The 12525-nt window shown below is 46.7% G+C and overlaps 1 pseudogene; it reads right to left on the reverse strand.

Moving 5' to 3' along the window:
* Positions 1 to 6662: 6662 nt before the first annotated feature.
* LOC146185843 (uncharacterized) lies at positions 6663 to 8296 on the reverse strand (annotated as a pseudogene).
* Between the last annotated feature and the right edge of the window lie 4229 nt (positions 8297 to 12525).

A 12525-nucleotide genomic window follows, 5' to 3' on the forward strand; every position in this document is an offset into this window, starting at 1 on the left:
CTGCAGGAAGTATAGTCGTCAGTCAGCTTCGTATAATCCGTGGACTGCGAACCACCCTGGAGAAATTCCGAATGACCTCAAATGTCAAGTAGAGCCATGTTGCTCGTTTGGATGTCAATAACCGATGCACTGAGAACCATGCTACACATTGCTGGGAGAACGTGCAAGCAACTCCTTATTGTGCAGCGTCTTCAGCGAGATGAAAATCCTCACCATATGCTTTACACGAACAGCTTTTGGCGGCAGCATAGAGAGAAGATTAATGTCCATCAGGCCATTGCCACGGTCAGAAAATTTACCTTAATGGTCTTCGTGCGTCCCGTGCGTGAAAGCTTCAAAAGAGACGCGCGCCGTGGCCTCGGCGTCCACCGCTGGATTGTTGCGCAGATTTGGTGTCATTTCTCATCGGCTTATGCCTGTTGCTGTTGTTGTTGTTGTGCCCTGAGAGCCGTGGAAATGTTGTCTTTTATTCCACTTCTTTCTCTTCGTCATTGGAAGCGCGCTAAATATTAAGCTTCAAATTAAAAACTGATAATAAAAACACGCTGTAGTAAGAGAGAGAAACCGCAAGCCGCGAGTAATCCGGCCGCGTCTGAATATTTGTTTGGCTAAGCAAAACATGCTAGCTAGCTTTTCACTGCTGCCAAAGGCGTACCAACCATTCCGCTAAACGCAAACAAAACAGGCACTGAAAAAAAAAATTGTTTCAGTTTAGGAGAAGCACATGCCGCAAGTTAGTATCAAAGGGGGTGGGGGCTGGGTGTCGCCTAGAGTTCGAAAAATGCCGGTTTCGGAGAAAATAATTCGCGTGCGCATAAATGAAAGATTGCGCTATACAAAGGATAGAATTGGGGTTTTAAAATACACAAAAATAAACAAATTGATTTTTTTTCCAACAATTAGCTAACCATTTCTTTTAAAACGTTCTTCTCGCAGGTGTTGTTGAGATGCGTGTGACTGCGCCGTTTGCATTCACTATCGACCAAGATAAACTATGTCAAACAAACGTTTTCGCACGCTATACTAGGCACGCTATACGCGTTTTCCAATGCGGAGTCTTGTTCGCGTACAGGTACTTTAGTGTTCGCTTCATAACTCATCCCTTAATTTGCGACTATGTTATTTGGCATACTCTTACGAATACAGTCGTAACATATGTGAAAGATCACCAGACACAGATATAAAACGCCGCTTAACCAAGCCGTACAAGGCGTGCCTGCTTGGGTTAGGAGTAACATGTCTAGCAGGGAATTGAAAGGCCGTGTTCGATTCTTCTCAGCCTCTAGTCTCCATGGAGAAGTCCGTGTAGGGAGCTCCTTCCAGATCGCCTATGTCATGTGGCCGCGTGACGTCACAACCTCGCTCCAACAATGGCCGGTCATGTCAGCTGGCAGCGCCCACTCTCCAAAGCCAGGCCTATGATCGTTCGCTCCCGAAGCCAAGGTCAACGCCAAAGCCGGATTTTTCGATAAACGGGGCCTTTAACGAAATCGCGTTAAAACAAGGCTTCAGAATTTAATATCAAAATTAAATCAGGTTATTAGAGTTTCCATGTCTTCAGCAGCGCTGAACAAGCTTAACGAACAATGTGGTGGGCACGCAAGCTCCGTCTTGAATTGTATACTGACGTGAGGGCGTTAAAAGCACCCATCTGCTGCTCCTCTTGCGGTTGCTAGTTCACGTACGCTCCACTAGTTACTAATCCCTTCATTGTGCATCTGATATCTTACTCATGGTCCTAAGCTATCACTTTATCCAGCTACCGGTCCTAAGCAATCCCGCGACATAAATATCATAACCCGCTTTACCCAAGCAGCATATCAACGTGGTTGCGTACCTCCGGAGTAGTGTGCCTGACTGGGCAGTCAAAATAATTTAATGGTGTATTCCTATTGAAAGCTAAACATTTCGACAGATTTGCCTGTCTGGTTGGGTTGATAACTGAATAAAACTTGAAATTTCTCCAACCAATACTTTTATTTTATAAAACCCGACGTTTCGGAGCCGGCTCGGCTCCTTCTTCAGGGGTGCATGACGCGGGGCTGCGTGCAGCTATCCACCCTGCCACTTAAAATGAGCGACCCAGACTGCTAGCTCATCTTAACTTTAATACATAATGTTGCCTCATTAGGCAGAAATATCCATCAAAGAATCACTGCTGAGCCATAAAGCCTGCGGATTACTGGCTCCCGTAACTGAAGCCTTGACCTTTCGCTTCAAACACAGACAACGTCAGATTTTCCGAAGAACGTAGCCCTTAACGTCATGGCGTTAGTACTGAGGGCCCCCGTGAACATTCTTCGGTTTAGGCGAGTTGTCTGATCTCTGAGTTTTGTTATATCTTGGACTACCTACATATGCCAAACGAAAGGATTTTCATCATCTCAGTTTCAGGCGTGGCGCTTTCTTTTCTTTCGGATTTCCTATCTCAGCCCTTTTTATTTCGCTTTTCTAAACGCTTCAGAAATGTACCAAAGACTAAATAAACAAAATAACTGCACAGAATCAACGTGGCTAAGACTAGTTTAACGTGGGAAAGGAGTACTTTGATGTAGTTTACCTCGGTGGATGGTCCGTCGGAATGACGTTGTCGCTATCTTCCCGACAACACGTGCCAGAAGAATAAGTATTAGCAGTGCTTTAGCCACGTAGCTTTATTTTTCTTTTTTTTTCTTTCATTGCCTAGTTTGAAAAAAAAAAGCGCATCAGGTGTTTTGTCATCACTGCAAATGTGACCACATTGTGATGCTACAGATGTGTAAGCAGGAATAATGCAGGCAAAACGAATAAGTTGTTAATCTTTCTTTTTCAAATTGCGAAATTTACTCTCAAATGCGGCGCACAGTATATTAGGAGCACTGCATTGAATTGTTAAGGGAAAATAAAATCAGCTGCTATCTGAAAACGTTCACTGACATTCCACTTCAGGAAGACTTGGTTCATTTTTCCTGCATCTAAATGTAACCCCCAGATGAAAAAGAGGCTCTGCTGGTTACAGTCTTTTAGTTTCAGCCTAGTGATTATGCTTAATGTCTCGATTTTTGGGTCATGAGGGTCTTGAGAATAAAAGAAACATATTTTTGCTGTACCCTCATGGGAGTCCCGAACATATGTTTTGAAGCCATGCAATAAATTCCAGCAATTCACGCAAGTAGAAAATTTTCACTAGCTTGTATAAACGTGGCGATTACAGGTGCACAGCTCCACTTCAAAAAGTGAACTTTCCCTTTATGAACAGTAAAAATCAGATTGGTCTAGCTACGCGTATTCATCGTTCTAATTAAGGTCATCGATAATAATCAAATAAATATTAAATGAATATTGCAACGAAAGCTACACTACGCTGACCATGGAACAGTCTCGCGCGGTCAGCCGCAGCTTGATCTGTACAGGTGCAGTTAAAAGTATATGGAAGGTCCGACGGCGTGGCAATCCGTGTCGCAGCGCTTTCTAACTCCGACTCTGGTAACTGGTTAGCTCGGCCGCTAGGAATCGGCGCGCGCTATCAGCTGACCTTTATCTGCAGCGTAACGGTGGTCACTTTCGGCGACGTCTTCGAAGAGCGATTCGCGCCGTTTGAAAACGTCGGCAGCTGGCGCATGGGGCATGGGCATATTACCTGGGAGCGAGCACTGCCACGACTGTCTCTGTCCGAGGCCGCACGAGCGAGCTGCCGACTATTTTCAAACGGCGCAAATTTGTTTTCAAACATGTCGCCGGCAGCGCCAGAAAACTCCGTGGCGTCGCATGTGAAAAGCAACGAGCGTCCGTTCCAGCCGTCGAAAGTGACCACCGTTACGCTGCAGATATAGGTCTGCTGATAGCGCGCGCCGCCTCTTGGCGACTGAGCTAATCAGTTACAAGAACCGACGTTAGAAAACGCTGCGACGCGGTTTGCCAGGCTATTGGACCTTCCACTTACTTTTGACTGCAGCTGTACATGCATCGTTACCATGGCAACCAGCGCGCCACTGCGCGGGTGCTCCACGGGAGAAGAAATTGGCGGTGAACTCGTGTACTACTTTCGGCATCTTCGCTGGTTGCGAGAAGCTGCATCGGCCCACCCCAAATTGTTGCTTGGCATGAAGACGCTCGTCAGCGTATTAATGCAGCTCGATGTCTAAGCGTACGTCGGAGACTCCTGAACAGCGAACACAACGCGTCGCCAAGCGGCGACGTGAAGACGGGGAGCGACAGATACGTCTAACCGATGCCGAACCCCTGCGGAAAGAAGAAGAGGCGGCGGATGACTGATCACACCATTCTGCTGGTGATCAGCACATCGGAAACGAGAATGGCCTAATCTGGCATCGGCGGTACGTGACACGGTAAGTGTATCCAACGTTCGAGCTATCTTTCGCCAAATGGTCTGCCGAAATGCAACAAGCATCTAGTGTTAGCGCTACGTGTAAGGGATCGCTTACTAAACAATGGATCCCCATTTACAGCGTTAGCCAAAATTATCAATATCCGCCGGTGCCGCCAGTATTTGTTAGAGGTAGGGCACTAAGCCTGACCACAGAGTAACCTCCATTTTTCTCTCTTTTTAATAAACGTTTTCATCAACACCCGGTTTACCGGTGTTCAAGGATGGCGCCAGCGGTATGTCTTGCTACGTATATCCTGGTCTAGCTTAGCTAAGCCACCGCCATTTTTTTTATAAATTAGTAAATAGGCGACGTTTTTAATGCGTGTGATATGTGAACCTGAAATGAGGGCGTACTGACGTTTCAAGTCGCCCTTTTGTGTATTTTCTTCAGTCCTGCTAGTCTAGTGCCTAATTACTTCATTCTGGTCGTTGCAGAGCCCAGCAGCGCTTGCCTTGCATGCGAGCTTCCAACGCGCATATTAACGGGCGATTAAGTAATGAAAGTTTTTCGTTTTTCATTACTGGAGCATGCTCGACAACGACGAAGGAACACGTCTCTGCTTTCGAATTAGAGGGCTAACGTTAACCTAAGTAACACTCGAAGTTGTCCTTAAACGCGTACTTAGTTACTGTATCCGTCTTTGAAACCCCTCGTTCTTTACTGTGCCGAGTAAACACGCCAGCTACAACACAGGCATCGATGCTGGCAGGAACAAGCGCGAGCCGGCCCTAATTTCCCAGTCGACACTGAATGGCAGGTCGAGACAGCTAGCAGAGGCCACAGCTGCTGCCGCACCGGCAAAGATAATTTCATCGACTTGCAGCCAGCAGCCTGAACACGTCGCCGTCTAAATTGCGCGTACAGCTGACAGGTAGCGCGCAACACAAAGCGGTTCATTTTTTGTTTTTGCGTAGCTTTATTCTGAACTTGAAAGCTGGATGAAGGATACAATTTATCCTTCATTATAGATCGAAATGTGGAAAAGTACTGTCTGGCGCTTATTCAGCAAAACAACAGTACTGGATTGAAAAATATTTATTTCGTCAGAAAAGGAAAAATGTGATTGATACGTGGTAGGTGGCTATCAAACAATACTATCTTGCCTGGCTATTTTTGTTTTCGAAAGGTCACTGTTCCACCACTGCTATCTCAACATTTTTAGATAATATAAAGAGTTCACTCACTTTACTAGTAGCAGAAGTACATATTAACTTTTACAAAGCAATCTATTTCTTATGTTATGAATTCCTTAAAAACAACTGGTATTTTATTGGAATAAGAGAGAGACCATTAAGGCATGTCAGAAAGTGTTTAAAAGCTGGGAAAAACTTTGTCCAGGTTGAAAGTTCGCGGTATAGCACCAAAACTATTATTCTGGTTGTTTCAAGAGTTCTATCCTCGTGCCCTTGCTTTTTTTACTTGATATTACACACTTGCTGTTATATTTCATCATTGCCTATCGATTGACTTACGTAGACGGCAGTAATTTGCTAATGTCAGGAATACATGAGAATACGCTTATTGATAAGATAAATGCCGAACTACAAACTTTGTATTGTTTGTGGAGAGGAAACGCCATTATCCTCAAACCGATGTAAACTATATTTATTCATCACTTTGGAAATGTCTCTCCAACTTGCAGATGTTTTAAGCTTTGTCATATATTTTTTTCCCTCAAGTATGAACTACTATTGTGACAAGTGGATTCACATACTGCACATAAAACACTTACCTAAAGTTTATACTAACACTTCAGAAAAGGGCAGTTTGTATAAACTAATAGTAGTTCACAATCTCACACAGACGCAATATTTAAAACGCACGAAATGCAAAAGTTTCACATTTTGGTTATATTATGGCGTCTAAATGACGATGAAGGAGGAGATGAGGATGACAAAAAGGCGGCTTGTGCTGCAGGACTCGCTCCTTGTTGTTGCTTTTTTTTTTTTTTTTTTTTTTCATCGATTTGATGCCGGTGAAAGGTCCTGGAACGGCGCGCCACGGATCCCAGGAATCAGTAGTGTAGCACAAGCGTCGAGAAGAACCAGAATTGCAATATATCTGCTGAAGATAGTTCGTAGAGTCGTAGATTGATGTTTGGCAGCGAGGATATGATCGCAATATGTGGCGGGTTTGGCCGCAACTTTGGCACAAATCAAGTCGAGGAACAGTCGACGCGGGCAAGTAGTCGCCACGCAAAGCGTCGTGTGGCCCGTTTTCCTAGGTACGTGATCGCGATTCTGGCTCGTGGTAGTGGCTCTGATCCCGCAAACACGGCAGCGGTAAATTTTTTCAAGCCACCGCTGCCCGGACGCGCTCGACCAAGGCCTATTGGGCCTGCAGGTCATAGCAGCCGAGCAGGGTCGCCTCCCAGTCCTCCCGAGTGGGGTTGGGGTGAGGGGGAATAGCTGGGCTGGATGGGCAAGCCCACACCATGCTGTAGATGTCCGAAGAATTCTCCGCACAGTGCGGACAACTGCCCGTGAAGGAGGGATTAAAATGTTTTAGTGCTGCCGGGCACAGAAGAGTGTTGGTATACAGACGGAGTAGAAGCCGCTCCTCCGTCTTAGATAGACCTTAACTCGGGCGAGGGTAAAGGCTATGACAAGATTGCTAATAAAGAACAATGTCCTTAAAAGAATACGCGGGTTCGAATTCGAGATCCTGATCTAGGGGGTCAAGATGGGAAGCCCGGAAAGAGAGCGCGCGGGCGGCGGCGTCGGCTGCCTCATTCCCCTCGAGACCAATATGAGTAGGAGCCGATACTATTTTCCGGAAGGCGGGGTCCCCGGTATAGGTGCAATTTTGAAGTAGTCGGTAGGCTAAGTATGGCGCCCAGCCTTGCTCGATGTTCCGACAGGCCCCTCGCGAGTCGGAAATAATTGTTTTAGAATCAGTGTGGGTAGCTGCCAGCACAATGGCGACCTCCTCCGCATGGGTTATGTCACGCGCGCGAAATGTAAGCCCATTAACAGTTTTGGACTGGTGGACCACTGCGGCCATGTACCATCCCCCATGGTGGGGGCCAGAGGCGTCCACGTAGTAAATGCCGGGTTTCGACCCATAATGGCAAACCAGGGCTTCCACCCGCTCCTGGCGCCGGCCATTTTTGTCTTCACGTGTCATGTTTTTAGGAAGAGGGCGTACGTAGAGGGCGCATCTCCACTCGAAAGGGAGGCATACACGATCATCCATAACGGTGGTATGTTGGATGTGTAGCCGGGCAAGGAAGCGGCGACCCGACAGCGTCTTAGAAAGACGTCTGTATTGGTTGGCTAAGTGAGCCTCTCGGATCTCCCGGAACGTATTCACCATGCCCAGGCCCAGTAGACGCTGGTTAGAGGTGTTCACGGGGAGATCGAGGGCTCTCTTAAAACTTTTGCGTAGGACGACTTCGAGTGCATCCTCGTCTTGTTTCCGAAGGTGGAGGTAAGGAGTCGAATACAAGATTTAGACTGATCACGAATGCATGTGCCAGCGCAAGGCGTCTTTGCACCGCAACCCCCCACGTTTGTTAGAAACCCGGCGGACCATGCGGCCTACCTGGTCCCCCACCTTACGGAGTTTCGCCAAGGCAGTGTCCGACCGTTTATGTTGATGAATGAAGAGCCCCAGTACCCGGACTTCTGTGCGTTCAGGATTTGATCCTTTTTCTAAAAAGAGCTCAATTTTGGCCGTACATTTTGGTGAGGGGCGTATGTGTACAAATGCAGATTTTTGAGGGGAGCATTGAAGGCCGCAGCGGCGAACGTAACGGTCCACTATGGTTGCCGCTTGCTGCAGGTTGGCCTCAATATCTCCAAGAGAACCTTGCGTGGCCCACAGGGTGATGTCATCGGCATACAGCGCATGCTGCACACCAGCGACAGCACCCAACTGGGCCGGCAGGTGCATCATAGCCAGATTGAATAAGAGAGGAGACAGCACTGCACCCTGTGGTGCTCCTCTGGTTCCAAGTTGGAACGGGCCATGTTCGGTGTCCTGGATTTTAATGTAGGACAGGCGATATGTCAAAAAATTGCCGAATGTATCTGAACGTGTTGCGTACGCCACCGGTTTGTGAAAGATGGGCGTGATGGCCTGCTCTGAAGAAACAGTACTCTTCTATGAGCCCCGCTAGTTACGGGCTGTTCCTGAAAGCCAAATACCATCCCGCTTTGCAGGCCATCCACTATGACCAAAGTTTCTTGCAGCTGAGTTAACGCTCTACCGAGACCAGGAAAGCTTCTATTGGCAGAAAATGAGGGTAACTGCTGAGCGGCAGGTCGCCAGCTGCACTCAGTGTCGGCGCTATCCCACAAGCGTTGCAAAGGTACAGTTTCGATCACCCCGTGACACTGCCTCGTGCATCAGTTGAAGAAGTTACCGTCAATCTCATTGGCCCACTTCCGTCATCCCACAAGAGGAACCGTTAGATCGTGGTTTGTGTGGGCTGCGTCACTCAGTATTACGAGACAGCAGCTATACCCACGGCCAACGCGTATCATGATTCCAGTTCTCCGCCATATATCGCCGCAAGTTCCTATCAGCGATCATGGTAACCAGTTTACTGCCGAGGTCGTGGAGCAGATGCTCCGTTTATGTGCGTGCCATTTTCGCTATTCATCGCCTGTTCATCCTGACACGAACGGCTTAACTGAACGCATTGGCTGTACGATCATTAACATGCTGGCCATATACGCTGATGCAAATCACAAGAAGTGGAAGGGTATCCTACACTTCATTATCTACGCATTTATTATCGCTCGTCACGATAGCGGTGGCTTCAGTCCATTATTTCTGTTCTATATCCCTCCCCCCCCCCTCCCCTAATTTCTACGATATACTCTGGGCACCATCCTCCCGTTTCTATCTCTCCGTAGCCGAGACAATCCGCTTTGCCGAAGAAGGCCGCCGGCTTGCCCGCCTTCGCAATCTTGCCTCTCAGGATCGCTCAAAAGCACGCTACGATGCCCATTACAGCCCCTCCAGTTACCACCCCGGAGATTCGGTCTTGCTGTGAGGACCCATTAGGCAGCAGGGATTGTCGCAAAAGCTGCTGTGCCACGATAATGGATGGTGTTTCGTCATTTCATAACTCTGCGAACTCAATTATCGCATTGAGCGCCTGACGACAAGCGGCCATACGTATTTCTTCGAAACGTGAAGTCGCGCACGTTGTTCGGGTAAAGCCCTACCATACATGCGACGCTGTTTGACTTCGTCTGCTCGCTTTTGGTGTGTAGAGGGAAGTGTGACGTATAGATAGAGAAGCCGATGAGGTGACGAAGCTCATGCTGAGACTCGCAAGCGGACTCGACTAGCTTTTTACACTCGTCCTGCGGCTATTATTATTATGCGGCTCATAATGTTATACTACTTCTGTAGTACCTCAGTTGCATAATAGTACGTTAAATTAGTTGATTGCCTCTCCCATGCCTTCAGTTCAAAATGAAGAATTGTCCAATACTCAGACTTCGAACGAAGTGTATGCGCAGCGGGATGCTATCTCGTTTGCAATGGCCAAGCCCCATTATGGGGCTTACATATCACACGATAGTTGTCATTAATAAACGTCGACAGCAACACAAGTTTACTTTCACTAGATCGCATTCTAAAGAGCTCGCTGCGTGGTACTGCAATAAAATGCCGTGTTCGCTATGAATATGTCGTTCTGCTACTGCAAGCGCTTCACATCTCTGTAGAAGACGGCGCGTCTCCTCCATGTCGTGTCTTAGAATGCAGTACTTATTGATACCGGAATGTGCACTCGAAAGCCACCATCATGCCAGAATAATTGCGAGCGAACTGACTTCAATCACAAGATGCTGGAGGATGAAATATGATTTTGCATTTCTTTGCTTGCTAGAGTGGTGAAATATATTTTTTCAACTTCAGGTGTGATTGCCAAAATGCTCTGTAGTCGTCGGGAATACTGAAGTACACAACGAACATGACAGCAAACGCCGCAAGCGCTTTTCGAAGAATGAACAACATCGAGTAGTTCTATACGTTGGCGGGCTTTCGTTCGCAGAAATGTAAATTCATACGATCTTCGTTCGTGTATCTCACAGTACACGAATGTGTCCCTTACCATATCGCTGAGATCTCTACACGCAGCAGCAAGCCGAAAAAATACCCTAGTCGAAGCGCCCGAAACTTTGATGGTGCCGATGTCTATGTACTTTCCCACACTTAGTAATGGAAGCCGTAGTTACAGTTTCACCTTGAAAACGTTTGTTTGTTTTATTTTTCAGCGCAGGTTTTTGGCATACTCGCCTTTATTGTAAATGATATATTTTGATTTCGGTGCCTTCTATTGATATTATACCAGGAACCTTCTTCCATGAAGCGAAATGTTTCTTTTCTCTGAGCCTTTCATGTGTATAAGCCACCAGCCTCTGACACACACGCATTCCATTTCCCAACTATTTCCAAACCAGCCGGAAAAAAACTACGGAACAAAATACAGGTGTTGCCATCAGCGGCCGATATTTAAAGTATGATTTTTGCGTCGACTCCACCTAATTCCCGGATCTTGGATGCCACGCCAAACTGACATTTTCTTCAATATAGCGGCATCTCTCTTTTTTTTTAAGACATCACGACTGTGAATCGCATCGTGGGAGTGTTTTCGAATCGATTTTCCTCGCAAGTGAACGCATTCCGTGATGCTTGGGTGAACGTCAACATCGCCAGAAAGAGCCAAAGGCATACTGTTTTCCCATATTTCTTTTTTTCCAATGACAACATTTGCCGGAGTTGCCATCAGGACCCCTCTATAAGCAACCTGTCAGCCACCGTTCATCATGTACATTTGTACAACGCTCCTTCCACGTACGGGGCATGCGAAAACGCACCTGGACCAACCTTTCAGCCCTTACCGAAACTGTTATGCTGTCCCTTGGTTTCACTTTTTTGGTCGCAATGATAGAGCCGGCAAAGGGCTCTCGAATGTTTCATAATGTCGAATAATGTGGGCCACAGGCATTACTTTGGCTATAACGACAGTAAATCAAAGAGCACTTTAAAAGAAAGTTTCTAAAAGTTGATAAAAAATAATAAAAATAAATTCGATACCTAAAACATTTTATGCTCACATATATTAAAGGAACAAAATTCAAAGCCGGTACATTTTTTCTTCTCCGGTGTCCAACCTACTATAGGGGAGCGCACCTGAAGTTTGCTCCCACTACACCAGCGCCACCTCCTCCTCTGGCGGTCATTTCTGAACGACTGGTCGGGGACGTCGCCGGGGGAGCGCATTGAACCACCCACGTCCCGACTGGTACGCGCGCTGCTCGCGCCGTTGGCACCCTCTCCTGCATTGCATGCACGCTCCGTCTCACTCGCAGGTGCACAAAAGAGATGTTGCTGGTCGCTGCGAGTCTGGCCGGCATTCCAAGGCGTTCAGAGAGGGAAAAAAAAGTTATTGTGTCCAGGGGTGCGGAATGGCCCCTCTTGGTTCTTTTTATTAAAATCACACAAAGCACCATACTTGCAGTGCCACAGAATGCTAGCCCTGCAAGTGCATTTGCCACTGCTTGTAAACTGCTGCTTTGAAGAGCATAGCCATGAATGCTAAAAAAATGTTCGCGATGAAACTTCCTTGTCGCACAGTTTACGAGTACAGAGAAAGAGGAGACGCGCCCATAAATTTTGCCATGAACGGCCTCCAACTAGACCAGACTTCTATCCAATTGAAAAAGTATGGCATTATTTATTGCAGAAACATTTACCACACTTTTGCACGGAATCGTAGCATTTAGTTAAGCATTTCTCCATTATTGTTATTTACTGACGAATGTTCATGCGGCCGAATGCAGTTTCGAAAAAAGAATTTTGAAGTCAAAACATTAGTCATCCACATCAGTGAGCATTCGCTTATGATCGATGGCTCTGCAGATGGGTTGTCTTGAGGGTACACGTGCGCTGTGATAGCTTGAAATAAATAAGCAACCGCTTTTCTCTGTGGCACTTATTAATCAAGCTTACGACATTTTCCTTTTAACCATAAGCGAGCAGTTGGTAGACATATTCGGTGAATGGTCTCGTCTTTCTCTTCAGCCTCGCATATCGCCTTCAGGACTCTTAATTTGCGTTAAAATAACGGTAATTTTCATTACTATTAGCACAAAAAATATCAAAATCCAATATATTAAGTCAGCGAAGTTCC

This window comes from Amblyomma maculatum, chromosome 6 (genome assembly GCF_055883805.1).
Source record: "Amblyomma maculatum isolate TAMU_Amacu chromosome 6, ASM5588380v1, whole genome shotgun sequence".
NCBI lineage: Eukaryota > Metazoa > Arthropoda > Arachnida > Ixodida > Ixodidae > Amblyomma > Amblyomma maculatum.